The sequence below is a fragment of the Sturnira hondurensis genome, unplaced genomic scaffold, assembly GCF_014824575.4.
Source record: "Sturnira hondurensis isolate 20B ecotype Veracruz unplaced genomic scaffold, ASM1482457v3 Scaffold0021354, whole genome shotgun sequence".
NCBI lineage: Eukaryota > Metazoa > Chordata > Mammalia > Chiroptera > Phyllostomidae > Sturnira > Sturnira hondurensis.
The window spans coordinates 22,844,208-22,863,349 of NW_028093985.1; positions in this window are offsets into that span (position 1 = coordinate 22,844,208).

Below are 19,142 nucleotides of genomic sequence, written 5' to 3' on the forward strand. Positions count from 1 at the left end.
TTTCACAGCTCTGTAGTTGCCAGCTGCCAATTAATTATCTCTTACAAATTTTTTATAACTGTTTGCCATTCCATTTGAAATAACTGCTTCTAAATAATTTTATTTATTTCTGAAATGTAATTAGCATCATCTGCTTCATGACCCACAAATATTTTATCCAATTCTACTTCACTTTCTATGTCTTTGGGCCAGGCTTCTCATTTCTGTCCCTTCAATGTGCATTGCTTAAGCAGCATTTTTCTGTATCTAAAATTGCTCTACCAATTATATTAGCCCACTTCCCTTCTCAAAGGTAATTTGTATTCTGTGGCTTAACTAGGGTACTTCTTTATTGATATGCTAGACTAACCACATAGAGAGAGCTTTCTATACATTTTATGTACATTTTTCTGACTATAGCCTTGCACATTGCTAAGTAAATTCATTGTTTAGAGTCCTATATAATCTACCTAGAGACTCAAAATTTGAATAATCTACTAAATGGGGTAATTGTTCTAGATAAATATAATAATATTCCTAAAAGTAATATAAAAAAACAAATTTCCTTTCCTAAGAAAACAGATTATGATTGCCTTTGTTTTGACTGAGCCTAAATAGATGCTTCAATGTGTATAAACACTAAAATGCCATGTGTAATGACCCAAGTCAATCTTGTCTGTCTTCCTATTCTTCTTGAGAATGGATTGTTTTTGTATGATTTAAAAATTTAATAACATCTACATAACATAGTCAAATGGTCTCTGGTTGACGTTGTAAGGATAGTTATCCTGGTTCTTGCTATGATTGCTTCAAATCATAAAAATGTACAAAAGTGCTGGTTAAAGCCCATTTCTCATAAATGCCAAGACAGATCATCAAAGCAGATAACTGAACCTAAAATCAGTTTATGAGCAAAATATTTTATGTTCATTGTTGATTTTCTACCAAAACCGAATGGGTTCACATCTTGATTTACCTGTTTCTCTTACCTAGCTATCTATAAAAATCAAATAATCTTTAAAGTAGATTTAGGTCTCTCTTGAGATTAGTACACTGCACCTAAATAAATAGCACTTACTCTTTGAATACATGTATATAACTTGATGTTTTCTATAAATGATCAAGTACAGGAACAATGAATCTGAAAATCGATAGTATTGGAAAAGAAACATTATTTCAAGCCAGTCTTTCAATTCATGGTATACAGGATAATTAATGCATCCAAAGGATTTCTGTTTTATTCCAACAAAGTTATTATTATGTTTTACCACCCACCGAGACTGCAATTTTAATGGGACATGTTTAAAGTGACTCTCTGTTCTACTAAAAATATCACATAAAATTTACTACTGAAAAATGAACATTTGTGCCAAAATTTCCTGTTCATTTAATTTTTATATTGGTATGACAATAATACAGGTTTTGGGGGAAAATACAGTTGATAAATACACAGCCACAATGCCATTTTGTACAAGCCATGCTTGTACAAAAATAATTAGAAAATGTTAGTTGCTCTTTGTTTCATAAAAATAAATATTAACACAAGAAACATACTAACACTTTACGTCAGTAGCTATAAAAATATTATCAAAATTTATTCCTTAAATGCATGGTCAGAATACTGTCTTCAGAGATAATCAACTATCTATATTATTTAATAAAGAACAATTTGACCACTTTGAACACAAGTATGCCATAAGCTGCAAATATGACAATTTTAGGATAAAATAGGTTTATGAAAGTTTATTTCTTTTTGTAAGGCTGCTCTTCTTGGCTACTTAGTCTGAACACAATTTTTATACATGAGCATAGAAGACATCCCCTTTTTAATACTAAATTAGAGGTAATATTAGTAATATAACTTAAAATATTATAGAAAATAAAGTAATTGTTGAATATCTTCACCAATATTTTAAAGTTACTTAAAATTTCTAGAGTGTTAACCATACATGAGAACTATAAACAACAAAGATATTTACATCCATTTATTTTTCCATAGGTATTAGTGAAGTATTTAAGTTGATTGCTTCATTTATATACAAAGCTTTAACTTCAGATTTGTACTTTGATTTTTAAATGTATTCAGATGATATCATAGATTTAGGTAATTTTACTTAAATTATGATGACTAAGGTGAAATGTTTATATGTACAATATATAGCAGTGGTTAAAAGTAGGTTTACAGTTGTAAGTACACAGAAGAGCTCATTCTTGTATTTTTATTTATTAATTGTATTAGTTATTTGTATTACAACTACAAACCTACTTTTGTCCTGTATATCAGAATTCTGCAAACAGCTTTATATAAATTTCAGTATATATATAGTAAAGATTTAATTGATGTCTTGGGCTGAATCTCTTTTGTGAAATCAGTCATAACATGCTACCACAAGCTCAGATGAGAAAATTAAGTGAAGACATAACTTTTGATTCTTTCAGTATTACCTTCCCATTTCAATACTAACGATTCTCTATGGGTGATTCACTAAGCTACTGGTGAACAAGAGTCTCTGTATAATATATTAACTGGTAAACACATTGGGGAATGAGCTCTCCTTATAGTGAAGAGATATGATCAAATATTGAATTCGACAGAGCACAGTGATTGACACTAAAATGTCCTACTCAAGCCTCCTTCAGATTACTTTCAGGGTCAACGTTAACAGTTTTAAGAACAAAATTTTGCAATACAAAAGAGATTTTGCATGTGATCTTGTAATGCCTGACAAACCCAAAAGTGCAAGGCATGCTAGCTGGTCATTTCCCAGGAAAATATGATGTCATTAAAAGAAGAATTTTCTTCCTGTAATTTCTGATTGTGGAGTCCCTTGAAACAAATGTGAATGAACAGCCCTGATAAATAGGTGACACATCCAAAATAGTTAGGAAAAATGCCTAGGAAATAAGAACAAGAGGGAGCTTTTGGCAAAGGTAAGTATCAGTAGGGGCATACAGATTGGGGGTGGGGCTTAGATCCTATCATGAGTGAGGCTTCAGATATTAGTGAGGGCCTATGTAAATCAGTCTGGTATGGAAGCATCTTGGGTAAAATTCTTGTAAATTTTTGGCCAGGAACCTAAAACTTGCTTCAGTCTGTGGCTGTAATTTTTGTGCGAAATAGTATATATAGATTATAACCTGAAGTATAAAATAAATGGTATATAACTTTATACTTGTATAAATAAATTATTGAGTAAATACACAGGGCAGACATGACCCATCTTTCTTACAGAAAAATTAGAAATAATTTTTGAAAAAATTTCTTTCTAGAAGATAAAGATTAATTCCTCTCTTTTCATGTTGTCTGAACTTAGTGACAAACTTGAAAGATCTTAACAAAGCGACAAAGCTTAATGTCACAATAAGAAGTCAACTTGATATCATGCACCTTCTGACACGAAGAAATAAGAAACACAATTCACCCATATGGGATCCATACGGGAAGCGTACTTCTAGCCTAACCACTAAAAGACACCAGAAAGCCCCCAGATGAGTACCTGACCAGTAGCACTCTTCAAAACTCTCAAAGGTCATGAATAACCAGCACAAAAAACACATATAGTAGATTAAAAGAAACTACAGAAGATGACTACATCTGAAGTGATATTCTATATTAGATACTAGAACAGAAAAATGACAGTAGAAACTGGTAAAATAGGAACATCTGTAATTTAGATAATAGTAATACATGAATATTACTTTCTTAGTTTTGATAAATGTACCATGGCTTTGTTAACATCAAGGGAAATTGGATGAAAGGTATAACGGGATTCTCTCAACAACTATTTCAATAGTTCTTTAAATCTAAAATTATTCCAGACAAAATGTTTGTTATATGTTTATTTAAAACAAAAGCTGAACGCGGAGGGTTAGGGTGGTTGAAGGAGGGGTAGGGTTTGTTTGGAGTGAGTCCTATTTGCCTTTGCTCATGTCATCCTCCTTGTCACAAGAGAGATGACCAGGTTTTGACTACAGGCTAAAAAAATAAAATTTTCATACCTCTGTCTGAATCGCTGCTATTTTTACACAGTAGATTTTTATATGTTTTTGAATTTTTCTGTTTGAAATTCTATTTAATTAATTAAAGTTTGAGATGAAAATTGGCAAATCTTGCCATCCAATTGAGTAGCCCTGTTTGCACTTGATTTTGTTAAACAAAACACTTTGATAAACTCAGCCCAAGGACATCCACAGTGAGGCCAGACCAATAAATCACAACTCCACTTCTGGAATTCTCTGCTTCTGTAAATTTGTTTTGTTTTCCCTTCTGGCTCTGTACCGTCTCACTCTGGGTGAAAATCTGGTAGATTTTATTTGTTGGTTGGTTCTCCTAGAAAAGAATTTAATGTGTGCCTCACAGATGTTTCCTTACATTGGCCTGAGGAGGTACAGATGTCTAACTCTGCTTATTTCTAACAGAGCAGAAATATTCTCAGTACATCTTGGCTGCTGTGTTTCTGGCATATTCTTAGTTAATACTTTTTAAAAAAGATTTTATTTATTTATCTTTAGAGGGGAAGGGAAGGAGAGAAAGAGAGAAGTATCAATGTATGGTTGCCTTTTGTGAGTCCCCTGCTGGGAACTGGCCTGCAACCCAGGCATGTGCCCTGACTGGGAATCGAACCATGATCGTGTGGTTCGCAGGCCCATGCTCAATCCACTGAGCTACACCAGCCAGGGCCTTAGTTAATACTTTTTAAAACCCAACCACATGCAGTTGAACATGGATCTATCTATCACAGTATTTAAGAGAAAAATCTAAAAATTAGGGTTTACTTTTAGCAAACTCATTAATTTAATATTAAAATGCACTAATCACACTTTTAGGGTAGCAAACCCATTAGGTTCTGGCAATTGAACTGCATATAAGAAGCAGAACCTGCCTCACTGAGTCCACAGCCTAGTTAGAAAGAGCCAAGTGAATAATTATAATTTTCCATAAATAACATACTTGAATATGGTCAGGTAAATACTGTGCCAGGAAAAAAGTACCTGAATTATAGCAACAGCAGCACAAACCTCCTTGAAACTACATGTAAGCTGAGAGGTAACAAATGTGTAGGCCTGTGTCAATACACATTATTACCCAGCTTCTATTTGAAGATTATTTTGAAACTTTGACGCAGTACTTGTGTGTTGTTTAAAATCTGCTTTTGAGAACAAACAGTGACATGTGTTGGAAGTAGGTTCTTATACCATGCTCATCAACCACAAAAAGCAAATGATCAAATCTATATATCTATGATATATTTTGTGTGTGTTTACATGTGTACACATGCATACATGTAAACACAATCATGTACACACATATATGACCACACATATCAACATGGGAATCCTGACATCTCTATCGCCTCAAAATATGAGCACCATTAATAATTTAATGTACATGTCTATCTGTATACTATGATTAAGAAGTTATTTATAGCCCTGGCTGGCGTAGCTCAGTGGATTGAGTGTGGGCCTGCGAACCAGACGATCTCGGTTTGATTCCCAGTCAGGGCACATGCCTGGGTTACAGGCCAGTTCCCAGCAGGGGCCAGTTCCCAGCAGGGTATGCAGGAGAAGCAACCATACATTGATGTTTCTCTTCCTCTCTCCTTTCCTTCCCCTCTAAAGATAAATAAATAAAATAATAAAAATAGAAGTTATTTATAAATATCATAATAATATGTTGTGATGTACAAAAACTAAGAGAGTCAAATGAAATTGAGTAAACAAAGGACCTGGGTGACTTTATGGGTGTGACTCATGTATTCTTACAGAACTTACGTTCATAAGGCCTCATGTTTAATTCCCTGTTGTCACCTTTTGGAATTACTGACAATTTTTTTTTCAATGTATGGTTGCTTCTCATTAGTCCCCTGCTGGGAGCTGACCTGCAACCCAGGCATGTGCCCTGACTGGGAATCAAACCACAATCGTGTTGTTCACAGGCCTGTCTCAATTCACTGAGCTACACCAGCCAGGGCAAATTATTGACAATTTTATGTTTGAATTTGTGTTTTGAAAATGGAGTCGGGTGAGAAAACGGAACAAGTGGGGAAGCAGAGGAGATATGTGCTATATGTTTGTCGGCCACTCCTTGCCTCCTCATTCATGTATATAGTGTTTCCAAAGCCCTACAAGAATGACGCAGGGTTGTGGTGCAACGTGATGTGTGGGGTTCAGTGAGACTCAAAACAAGTTTAAGGAAGTGTGTGACACCTTCGACTGAACAAGCACAGAGAAGGACAGCCTCAGGGGCCCTGCTTTCCATTACAACCATAACTTTCTTTGACCGCAAAAAGAAGGCAAAGGCCTTTGAAGAGACACAAACAGCCAAGGGAACATATCATATTCTTCCTTCTCATTGTGTTACTTTTCTGTATTAGCCAAATAACTACTTAGACTGAAATGCTGACACCAAATGAAAGATAAAGATAGGGCTACCCAGAGTTACTTTTCTTTTCAGTCCTTCCTTATAAATTGGTAGGCCAAAGGTAAAGTTTTGGTAAAATATGCTAACTTGTATCATACGCAAAATAAAGTCATGTTAATTCAATTTTGTGCAGTTCCACTGCCTTAGAAATGATGAAATATATACATGTAGAATGAGCTAAAAATGTGTAATTTTGATGAGTCCACATATGAATTAAAATTTTTTATATCTTTATTAAAACTATAATTGCACAATATAGTGTTGAACAATAAAAGTTAATGGTAATGTCTTAAAATTTTAATTTCACTTTACTTAGAATAGCACTAAACAGCAAATAAAATACAATGTGCAAATTAGAGAGCTCACAAAAGAAAATGCATTACATTTTAGTATTTTAATAGTACTTCTCTGAGCTATTTGCTATTACTATTTGATATATTCTAGTATTTGAACAAGGACATTCAGATTTTCTTTTCTTTCTTTTGGGACACACGAACTAAGTTGTGGCTCTACAGAAAGAAGAACATTTATTCCTGTTTGTAGTAACCATCACTCAATTGTTTTATTAGAAAGGCTTTGCCGGTTCCCTGCAGGCCAACTTCCAGCAGGGGACACATGAAAGGCAACCATACATTGATGTTTCTCTCCCTCTCCTTCCCCTCTAAAGATAAATAAATAAATACAATCTTAAAAAAAAAAAAAAGATAGAAAGGCTTTGCATATGAGAGGTAGTATGAGGCAGTGGTTAAAAACTTTAAAGATAAACGCGCCCAATTTCGATCATAGTTCTGCCACTTACTAGCTCCATGACACTGTGAAATATCAAAATTGTGTAACCCCTCAGTTACATATCTATTTTCTTATCTGTAACAATAATCCAGAACAATAACATTACCTCCCTTATAGTTCCTATTTACTTAGAAGTCTATTAACTTGTAACAATGTGACTAGGCCATGGTGAATGCTATATTAATTATCTGCATCTACAATTATTATTCTATGTATGTATAGAACTGTTCCCAGACTGATTCAAAAATCAGGAACACATGATGAATGAAAACCAATTAGAAATGATTTGGCAAGTGAAGACTTGCAGAGCACAGGAAAGGATGAGATCATCATATCACAGAATAGTGTGTGAAGTAAAAATTTGTGCTAAATGAATTGTTACAAAATTATCTAGCGTTAAGTCAAAGTTGATTATGGACTAAATGACCACAGAATGCCCATTCAAATCATAGTTAAATTGGGGGAAAATGATTTGCCAAAAGCTTCAGAATGTGGACAAAATAAAACTCGGAAACACAGGATGGATAGTCTCACAGAGAATTCAGTTCCCCTCATAGGAGGTAACAAGCATTGACTGAGGTAGCGTGCCTAAAGGTTATCACACTGAAAAAAGATTCAATCTCATTTTTGTAAATTATATAGCTTATAAAGCTTCCTATAGCATAAATCATTTAGGAGAATTACAGTAGGAAAATAAGAAAAGTGAAATAAACTCATAAAAAGACAACTGGGTCAGGAAAAAGATCATTTTGTGAATATTTATAGTGAGGCTTTTGTCTTATAAAGATAATAGTAAAGGAATTAGAAATAATGTTCAGGAAGATGAAGAAAGAGCAGAAATCTAAGTCATACAGAAATTGGTTTTCCCTATATGGTGGTTTTCAGGAGGAATGATGATTTTTAATGAGAAAAATATCTCACTAGACCAAATGTGGAGAATTTTCCATTGTTAAAACAGAATGTGCAAATGAGTTCTAGATTGTCGGACCTCAAAAATTGCCCAAATCACTGTAGGAGACCGTTCTGTGTGGCGTGAGCCCAGCTCCCACTGGGAGATGCACAGGGCCCATGCCCACAGGTAGGTTCTCCTGTGGGGAAACAGGTACACAGTGTGCCTAGGCCACTTCCAGTCTTGCTTTTTGCTAAAAACTCCCTCACCTGGATTTGTAACAAACATTTACTGCAAAATAACTTCCTAAAAACCAAGCCAAACTTTCCTAGGACCAGTGTAACCAGTTCAAGCACTTTTGGTCTTTTCATCTGCAAATATCCCTCTTCTGTGATGTGATCAGCAGCATTGGCTCCTTTGTTTTCTACAAAAGGTAACCCCCTAAGGCAACCTATGCAAAGTAAATGAGGACCATTATGTAATGTGCTGAGAAACCCAACAGAGGCCTGTCATGGCAAGAGCTAACTGAGGCTTTTGCTCCCCTTGAGAGAAAAGCCATGCTGTCCCTTTTCCTCCACAGGACTAGGTAGTCGTGTGAATGTCTGATTTCATCCATAATGATGCGGACACTGTAGACCGGTGTCCACATCAAATCACTGCAATTTTATTTTGTGACAGAGAAGGATTTCCTTTAAAGCTAAATGAACTTAAGCTTCAGAGACTATTTCACATGTCTCACAAACTCTACTTTACTTGTGTAAAGGGCTTATAAAATAGTCTAAAGGGCTTGAAAATTCACCAATGTAGGCTATTTAATAAATGTCTTAAAGATTGTGTTAAAAGTAATGTTCATATATATCAAAATATCATGTTTGTATTTGTCAAAGGGCATGCTTATGTGTCTCCTCCCTCTTCCTAATACTTGACAACACCCCCACACGATAGAGTATCCTCTTAGTAGTTGTCTAGGTAACTCTCCCTGCAGCCTACTCTTCATAAGCTCCCAAGACCCACATTTTTAGGTGCATTCACAGATAATACTTTGTGACAAGAAAGACAATTTAAGCCATACACCCAGTCTATATGCCCAGTCTTGATTACTGATAATAAAGTTTGTATTTTTATCAATATTGTCATTTTGTATCTAGTTCCTAATAGCTTAATATCTGTAGTGAGATGCAGAGGTATGATTTAATTTCATCTCAAGCACAGTCATCTAACGTTCAAGATGCTACAGAGGGTGGACCTCTCTCAGCTGAAGTTTTTGTCCACTTCTTTCTTGCTTTATTTTTAAGTCAAGTGATGCAATTTTTGATCCCAGAATAATTTTTTGTTTCCTACATTGATTCAAGACCTTCTGGATTCACCACTGTTATCAGTATTTTATTTTACACTTCACTTTTTCTTTCCATCTCATCTTAAGATGATGTTACGTCTTAACATCAAATATGATGGTATCTGAGAAATCTTGTGTTTCTCTTTTCTTATATTATTTCTTATGTCATGTGTACATACATACCTCTTTTTAATAGCTTATAAATTCATTAATGGCAGTATTCAAGAACAGATTATTTATGTATTTTCTTGAGAGTTTGACATATAGTAGGCATTGGATAAGTATAAATATAATAGTTTGTTGGTAGACTTCAGGTTGCAGTTTTCTTGGATTAGGGACTTAGTTGTTGAATCTCCATATTAATATCTTTTATTCCTAAAGTGGCATATGTGAGTTCAGTTAAATTCACTGGCATTTATTTGCAAAAAAAACAACAACATGGATTTCATATTAGTGTCTGAAACTGCATGTTTGATGTCATAATTAGAAATCAATTTTTATTTTGTTTTGTAAACCCTATTCAAACAAAAATAACATCTTAGATGTGCTTTAAGGTGAGCTTAACCATACTAACTTAAGAATATTTTTCTTTCAATTCTTTAATTAAAATGTATATCAATGTCCTCTTTTTTTTTTCAGGAAAATCTCAGATATTTCACGCAGTGATATTTTTATTGATACGTCCCTAGAGAAAGGGACATAAAGGAAAGAATAAACAAATGGGATCTCATCAAAATTAAAAGCTTCTGCATAGCTAAGGAAAACAGTATAAAGATAAAAAGAGAAGCAACAGCTTGGGAAAACATATTTGCCAATGATACCTCAGACAAAGGTTTAATCTCCAAAATATACAAAGAACTCACTCGACTCCACTCTAAGACAAGCAACCCAATTTTAAAAAGGGCAAAGGACTTGAACAGACACTTCGCCAAGGAGGACATACAGAGGATCCAGAGACACATGAAAAGATGCTCAATATTGCTAGCTATCAGAGAGATGCAAATTAAAACCACAATGAGATACCACCTTACATCGGTCAGAATGGCCATCATAAACAAAGCAACAAACAACAAATGTTGCAGAGGTTGTAGGGAAAAGGGGACCCTAGTTCACTGTTGGTGGGATTGCAGACTGGTAAAACCACTGTGGAAAATAGTATGGAATTTTCTAAGAAAACTAAAAATGGACGTGCCTGTTGACCCAGAAATTCCACTGTTAGGAGTATTTCATAAGAACCCTGAAACACCAATCCAAAAGAACCTATACACACCAATGTTCATAGCAGCTCAATTTACAATAGCCAAGAGTTGGAAGCAATCTAGATGCACATCAGTAAATGAATGGATCCAAAAACTATGGTACATTTACACAATGGAATTCTATGCAGCAGAAAGGAAGAAGGAGCTTCTACCCTTTGCAACATCATGGATGGAACTGGAAAGCATTATGCTGAGTGAAATAAACCAGGCGATGAAAGACAAATACCATATTATTTCACCTTTAACAGGAATCTAAACAACAAAACAAACAAGCAAGCAAAATATGACCAAAGACACTGAAAGAGAGAACAGACTGACAGGGACTAGAGGGGAAAGTGGAGAGAATCACAGGGGAATAGGGGGATGATTCACAGAATCTAGTATAAAGGACACATGGGCAATAACTAAGGTGGGGGGTGGAAATGGGAGGGAGGTGGGGAGCACTGGGGTGGGGGTTGGGTAGGGCTGGGAATATAAGACAGAAAACTGTACTTTAACAATAATTAAATTTAAAAATATATATCAATAATGTATTTTTTGTTACTTTAACATTTTCCTACTTTAAGTGCACCCAAAAAGAGAATAAATGTTAATTAATAATATGGGGATGATTTATCAAAGTTTAAGCCTTATTTTTATTTACTTATTTATTTATTTTTAAGATTTTATTTATTTATATATCTTTAGAGGGGAAGGAGAAAGGGAGAGAAACATCAATGTACGGTTGCCTTTCGTGCATCCCCTGCTGGGTGTTGGCCTGCAGGGAACTGGCCTGCAACCCAGGCATGTGCCCTGACTGGGAATCGAACCACAATCCTCTGGTTTGCAGGCCTGTGCTCAATCCACTGAGCTATACCAGCCAGGGCTAAGCTTTATTTTTTAAACTCAGGAGGTTTAGAAAACTCAGATGAGTTTAAGAATTCAAATTTTGCTGACTATTATTAAAATGAACAGTGCTTTTCTTCCTGGTGTGACCTTAAAAGAACCTCTATACTATGCATATCAATCCTTAATCTTTTTATTGTCTTTTATGTTAGTAGGTAGATATTAAAAAGAACACATGCTACCATTAGACTATAAAATCCATTAGAACTTATTAAAGAAATTGTGGCATATATATGTGTGTATATATATACATATATATGCCACAATTAAAAACTTAAAAAACTTAAAAAATATCTTTCTTGAAGTCCTCCAAGATTTTCTGTATATATTTGGGTCCTCCTATGTTGGCACATTTATGTTTATAATGTTTATGTCTTCTTGATGGTTTCTCCTCTTGAGTATTAAGAAGTGTTCTTCTATGTCTTTTTATGGCCTTTGTTTTGAAGTCTATTTTGTCTGGTACAAGTATTGCTAAACCAGCTTTTGAATCCTATCTGTTTGCTTTGAATATTCTTTTCCAACCCTCCACTTTTAGTCTGTGTAGGCCTTTTGTTCTGAGGTGGGTCTCTTGTAGGCAACATATGTGCGGGCATGTTTTCTTACCCTTTCAGCTACCCTATGTTTTTTGATTGTAGCATTTAATCCAGTTATATTTAAGGTTATTATTGATAGGTACTTATTCATTCCCCCTCTTTGTATCAGTGTTCCTCTCTCTCTCTCTCTCACTCTTTTTCTTCCCCTTCTTAAACCAGTCTCTTTAGAATCTCTTGTAGTGCTGGTTTAGTGGAGTTATATTCTGTGCAGTTTCTTTTGCCTGGGAAACTCTTTATTTGGCCTTCCATTTTAAATAAGAGCCTTGCTGGGTAGCATAGTCTTGGTTGCAGGCCTTTGCTTTTCATTACTTGGAATATTCCTTGACATTCTCTTCTGGCTTGTGTTTCTGTTGAGAAACCAGCTGCTAGCCCTTTCAGGACTTCCTTGTATGTTATGTCCTGTTTCTCCCTTGCTACCTTTAACATTGTCTCTTTGTCTTAGAATTTTGCCATTTTAATTATGATGTGTCTTAAAGTGGGCCTCTTTGGGTTCCACTTGATTGGGACCCTCTGTGCTTCCTGCATTTGCATGACTTTTTCTCTCATCAAATTAGGGGAGTTTTCCATCATTACTTTTTTCAAGCAGGTTTTCTAACCCTTGCTCTTCTTTTTTTCCTTCTAGTATCCCTATTACATGGATATCATTACATTTCATGTTGTCTTGCAGTTCCTTTAACCGTTCTTGTTTCTTTTTGAGTCTTTTTTTCTTTCCTTGATTTTTCTGGGAGTTTTTTTCTGCCTTGTCTTCCAGCTTGCTGGTTTGATCCTTTGCTTCATCTGGCCTGTTTTTGATACCTTCTACTGAGTTCTTCAAATCAGAAATTGTGTTCTTCACTTCTTCTTATCTCTTGTTGATAGTGTCTATATCTTTTTTTTTCATTCTGATATAGTCTGCAGTTAGTTTCTCATAGTTTCCCTGTAGTATTTGGTAATTCTTAATAAGCTCATTGAGTTTCCTTATAACCATTATTTTGAACTCAATGTATAGTAGTTGACTTGCCTCTACTTCATTTAGCATTCTTTCTGAGGATTCCTCCTTTCCTCTTGATTGGAGGCTATTTCTTTGTCTTCCCATTATTTGTGAGACTCTTTTTGATAGCCTTTGCTTTTTATATTGATATGTTTTGACTTCCTGACTTTGTGGTGTGAATATCTATGGTAGGAGACCTGTGAGATTCAATGGCACACTCTCTTTGATCTCCTGAATTTGATGCCCTTGAGATGCCCTTTATGCCATTTATCTTCACTTTCTGGGTGCAATTGGGTTTTGAGTATTGTTGGGTTATTATTTGGTTGGTCTTCCCTCCAGCTGGTTGACTGAGGGTCACTCTGTCCACCATGTCTTGTATGCTATTGTGCAAGTGCTTCCAGAACTAAACCACAAAGTACACATAGAAAATCCTATAGACTCCACCAAAAAACTATTCAACCTAATAAGTGAATTGGGCAAACAGTAGGATACAAAGTCAATAATCAGAAATCAAAGGTATTTTTGTACATCAACAATAAAATATCAGAAACAAATTTTAAAAATTATATTGACATAGCAATAAGAAAAAAATGAAGTACCTAGATATAAATCTAACCAAAGTCTTTTACAGACTTTTACAAGTCTGTAAGAGACCTGTACTCAGAAAACTACACAACACTGAAGAAAGAAATTAAGGAACACACAAACAAATGGAAACATATACTGTGTTCATGGATTGGAAGAATTAACATCATTAAAATATCCATACTACCCAAAGCAATTTATAGATTTAATGAAGTCCCTATTAAAATACCAATGACATATTTCACAGATATAGAACAAACATTTCAGCAATTTATATGAAACTGTAAATGACCCCAAATAGCTGCAGCAATTCTGAGAAAAAAGAACAAAATAGGAGTGATCACAATACCTGGTATCGAACTATATTACAAGATCAGGGTAATCAAAAAAGTCTGGTAACAGCATAAGAACAGACATATAAATCAATGGAACAGAACATAGAGTCCAGAAATAAACCTGTGTCTATGGTCAATTAATGTTCCACAAAGCAGGCAGAAGCATAAAATGGAGTAAAAATAACTCCTTCAACAAATACTTGGGAGATCTGGACAGCTATATACCAAAAAATTAAACTCAACCACCAACTTACACCATACACAAAAATAAACCAAAGATGGATAAAAGACTTAAATGTAAGTCATAACATTAAAGCCCTAGAGGAGAACATAGGCAGGAATATCTCAGATATTTCATGCAGCAATATTTTCACCAACATGTCCCCTAGAGCAAGTGACATAAAGGAAAGAATAAATAAACGGGACTCCATTAAATTAAAAATCTTCTGCACAGCTAAAAAAAGGGCAGCATTAAAATGAAAAGAGAACCAACCATATGGGAAAATATATTTGCCAATGATACCTCAGACAAGCATTTGATGTCCAAAATATAGTTTTAAAAAATTATACAACTCCATTCTAGGAAGACAAAGAAAAAAATTTAAAAATGGGCAAAAGATATGCACAGACACTTCTCCAAGAAAGGCATACAGAGGGCCCAGAGACATATGAAAGGATGCTTAGCATCACTAGCCATCAGAGAGATGCAAATTAAAACCATAAGGAGATACCACTTCACACCAGTCAGAATGGCCTTCATAAACAAATCAACAAGCATAAAGCACTGGCACATATACAAAATTATGTCACACTATGCAACAGAAAGAAAGAAGAAGCGCCTACCCTTTGTGACAGCATGGATGGATCTGGAGAGCATTACACTAAGTGAAATAAGCCGTGTGGTAAAAGACAAATACCATATGATGTCACCTATAGATGGAACCTAATCAACAAAACAAACAAGCAAGCAAAATATAACCAGAGACACTGAAGTAAAGAACTGACAGTAACCAGAGGGGAGAGGAGAGAGTGAGACAGGAATGCGGGAAGGGTCATCAAGGAACATGTATGAAAAGGACACACAGACAAAGCCAAAGTGGGACAGGATCAAGGGTGTATGGAGGGGATCAGTGGGGCAGGTGGACCATGGTGAGGGGTAGATGGACACAACTGTACTTGAACAACAATAAAAAAGAGAAAAAATGAAAAATAAATAAAAAGTAGGGAAAACTTAAAAAAATAAAAACTTAAAAAATAAGGAAATTATGTGAAGCAGTTTTTGGATATTAGACAACACTGCAATTACCCCTAAGACATTTAGAAAGCAATCAACCAGTTACTACTAAATTTAGTATAGAATATATTCATTCAGTACATTTTTGTTTCTTTATTGCCCTGAGTAAGCTATGGCTTGGCAGTTACATTTCTTCTGAGCTAAATATGCAAAAACAGGACAACCATGGACCAGTACTTTCATAGAAACTTAGGATAATTTTTTATTACATAAAATCAAATAAGGATGCTTTCAGAAAATTATTTGCAGGCTATAGTTACTTCTACATTGAAACATCATTTTAAATGCATCAGTTTTCTCAATCATTCCATCATCATTTCATCAATCATTTCAAGAAGCCTGGGAATTATCAGGTGACATGAGCAGAACCAGCTGGTAAATGGCTCTGCTCCCTTAATTTAGAGGTTTTATTTTGTGATCTTCCACCCCGTGATTTCATCTCTTTTTGCTGCACTCCTGTGGCTAAGTTAGACAGCCTATGCAATCAACACCTAAGCTCATCCCGTGTTTAAAAATTCCCACATTTTATTCAGAGCCATGAGGGTTTTTTTGATGTTCATGCCAATAAATATGATGAATAAAAATGTTACACAGATTCTACAAAGCAAATGGGCAAGAATTCCATTTCTATCCAAACTCCAATCACAAAAGAAGGTGGACATATTTTAACATAAATAGAAACAGACTTATCCCACGAGGTGTTGACTGTGATCACCATAATAAATAACAAGCATGTGCATGACAGGAATCCAAGCAGATATGTTTGAAATTTCCACTTGCTTCACATAACTAAGTACACAGTATAGCTCCCTCCTATTTTCTTAAGTTACTAGGTTATAAAAGCAAAAAGGCATTATAATCTTTGAAAATGTTATTCTGTCAGGGAAGCTTAGCTAATAGATATTGAAACAGTGCTATCATTAAATATAAACACATATCACAATAATGTTTATATTATAACATTTCCCTATTAAAACTCTGATATGACCATTTAAAAATCACTTTTTTTGATTTGTGAATTTTCAAATTGATTTCAGATTACTAGTGCTGTATATAGGTAGCAAATATATAGATTCTTGTAAGATGAAGAAGGTGGCTATTTTTCTGAAGAAACTAGATACGCTGGTGGTTTTATAATTGCTCACTGAGGAGCTTTAGACAAAGGACTGTTGTGACTGATCCCTCCTGTCTTGTCCAGCAACTCTACTATTAGCAAATATTCATCTAGACAATTTTTCCTTCTCACTTTCAGGCCCTTTGCCAGCAGGAAACATGCTTAGAAATACCTGTTTCCTTTCACCAGACCATGACTTTTTTATCAGACAAATTTTCATATTATTCTGGAAGTTTCCTGGTTTAACTAGAAGAAAGACACCAGATATCCAAACTGATTATGCCTGAAGGAAAAATTCGCATAATAGTTCCTCTGGTACTTCATTCTAAATACGTGCTTTTTAGGTCCTCCCTCCAAAATATACTTTGACCTACAGCTTATTTCACTGCCTCTGTATTTGTATCACATTTTATTTGGCTCATTTAATGTCTTTTATTTGTTTGTATGAATGGTTTTCCTTAGATATATTGGATTACTAGAAGCCAAGAATTTTGCCTAGAATGCAAAAAAGGTCCATTTCTCTTTCATACTTAAGAAGATGCCCATGTAATGTCTTTTTATGTAGAAGAAAATGTATCAATCTATAGCATTAGTGGAGATTATTTCTGAACCTCCAGGGAAGCCACAGATATACTCAGAGAAAAATGTCGTCGTGAGATTTTTCAATACATTTTAAAGAAATGAAAACAAAATAAATTGGTTGTCAAAAGTAAGAACATTTATTTTGCCCCTAAATGCATATTTTTGAAACTTACAAGTTATTTCACATGTTCTATTTCTGATAGTTGATTCAAAAATATAACAATTGTTGTCACTTATTATCAGTTAAAATGTTGAATTTAAAGATTTCACCCATAATTCCACATGGAGTAGTTATATTTCTAAATTGAAATGAAAAACTTTACTTGTTTTCCATTTGTTTTGTTTTTTTTTCTTTTTTGGGTAGAGAATGAAGATTGGTTGCTACAGCAACAGATTTATTCTCCAAGTGCATTTGTGCTTTCATCAGATCCTCACTNAGTTATTTCACATGTTCTATTTCTGATGAGTTGATTCAAAAATATAACAATTGTTGTCACTTATTATCAGTTAAAATGTTGAATTTAAAGATTTCACCCATAATTCCACATGGAGTAGTTATCTTTCTAAATTGAAATGAAAAACTTTACTTGTTTTCCATTTGTTTTGTTTTTTTTTCTTTTTTGGGTAGAGAATGAAGATTGGTTGCTACAGCAACAGATTTATTCTCCAAGTGCATTTGTGCTTTCATCAGATCCTCACTCAGACAGTGAGCTCTGCCTGCTGAACGTCTGACTTTTACAACCAGGGCTAATTACAAAACCTGTAACAATTCCATTCTGCTGCCCTCCAGGTTAATACAAACCATGTAGCACTGAAGCAAATGTGGGCAAGGAAAACAACTCTAAGGGAAAACAAAAAAATCAAGTAATTACATTTTAAAATCTGTAGTAAAAAATATTAAACATCTGTAGGTTTTTGGTTTGCAAAAGATTTTTGGGTAATGAAAAAAGAATTTTTTTTCTCTATTTTTCTCCATCACTCTTCAACCAAGTTCTTAATGAATATTAAGAACAAAAATATTGGATTTCAATCACTGACTTTTCAACTAGAGGAGTTAACTCAAATCAGGGAAGGGAGTTAAACTCATATGTTTGGATTTCCACTCCATAAACTACTATTTTTTATATGTGACTGATTGTTAACTTCTTAAATATATGTTTTTTCTCACTCTACCTGACTTCAAATTATACTACAGAGCAATGATAATCAAAACAGCATGGAATTAGCAGAAAAACAGAAACAAAGACCCAGAGAACAAAATTGAGAGCCCAGAAATAAAACCAAATGTATATGGGAAAATAATTTTTGACTAAAGTGTCAAAAACATATAGTGGGAGAAAAAGAAAGCCTCTTCGATCAATGGTGCTAGGAAAATTGGAAAGTCACATGCAAAAGAATGAAACTGTTGTTTGTCCCCATATGCAAAAATGGGGTAAAATTGGGATAACTGACAGAACAACAAAACAACAACAAAGAATTCAAAATAGATTAAAGAGTTCTCATAGGGTAGTTCTGTTGGTTAGAGAATCATCCCAATACACCAAAATGGATCAAAGACCTAAATATAGGATCTGAAACAATAAATTAAACATAGGTATTAAACTCATAAGCCTTGGTCTTAGAGAGGATTTTATTAATTTGAGCCTGAAGGCAAGAGGAATAAAGGTAAAAATAAATAAATGAAACTAGATCAAAATAAAAATTCTGCACAATAAAAGAAATCATCACCACCAACAACAAAAGAAGGCAACCAACCAAGTGGAAGAATATATTTCCAAGCAANAAGAAAGCCTCTTCGATCAATGGTGCTAGGAAAATTGGAAAGTCACATGCAAAAGAATGAAACTGTCGTTTGTCCCCATATGCAAAAATGGGGTAAAATTGGGATAACTGACAGAACAACAAAACGACAACAAAGAATTCAAAATAGATTAAAGAGTTCTCATAGGGTGGTTCTGTTGGTTAGAGAATCATCCCAATACACCAAAATGGATCAAAGACCTAAACATAGGATCTGAAACAATAAATTAAACATAGGTATTAAACTCATAAGCCTTGGTCTTAGAGAGGATTTTATTAATTTGAGCCTGAAGGCAAGAGGAATAAAGGTA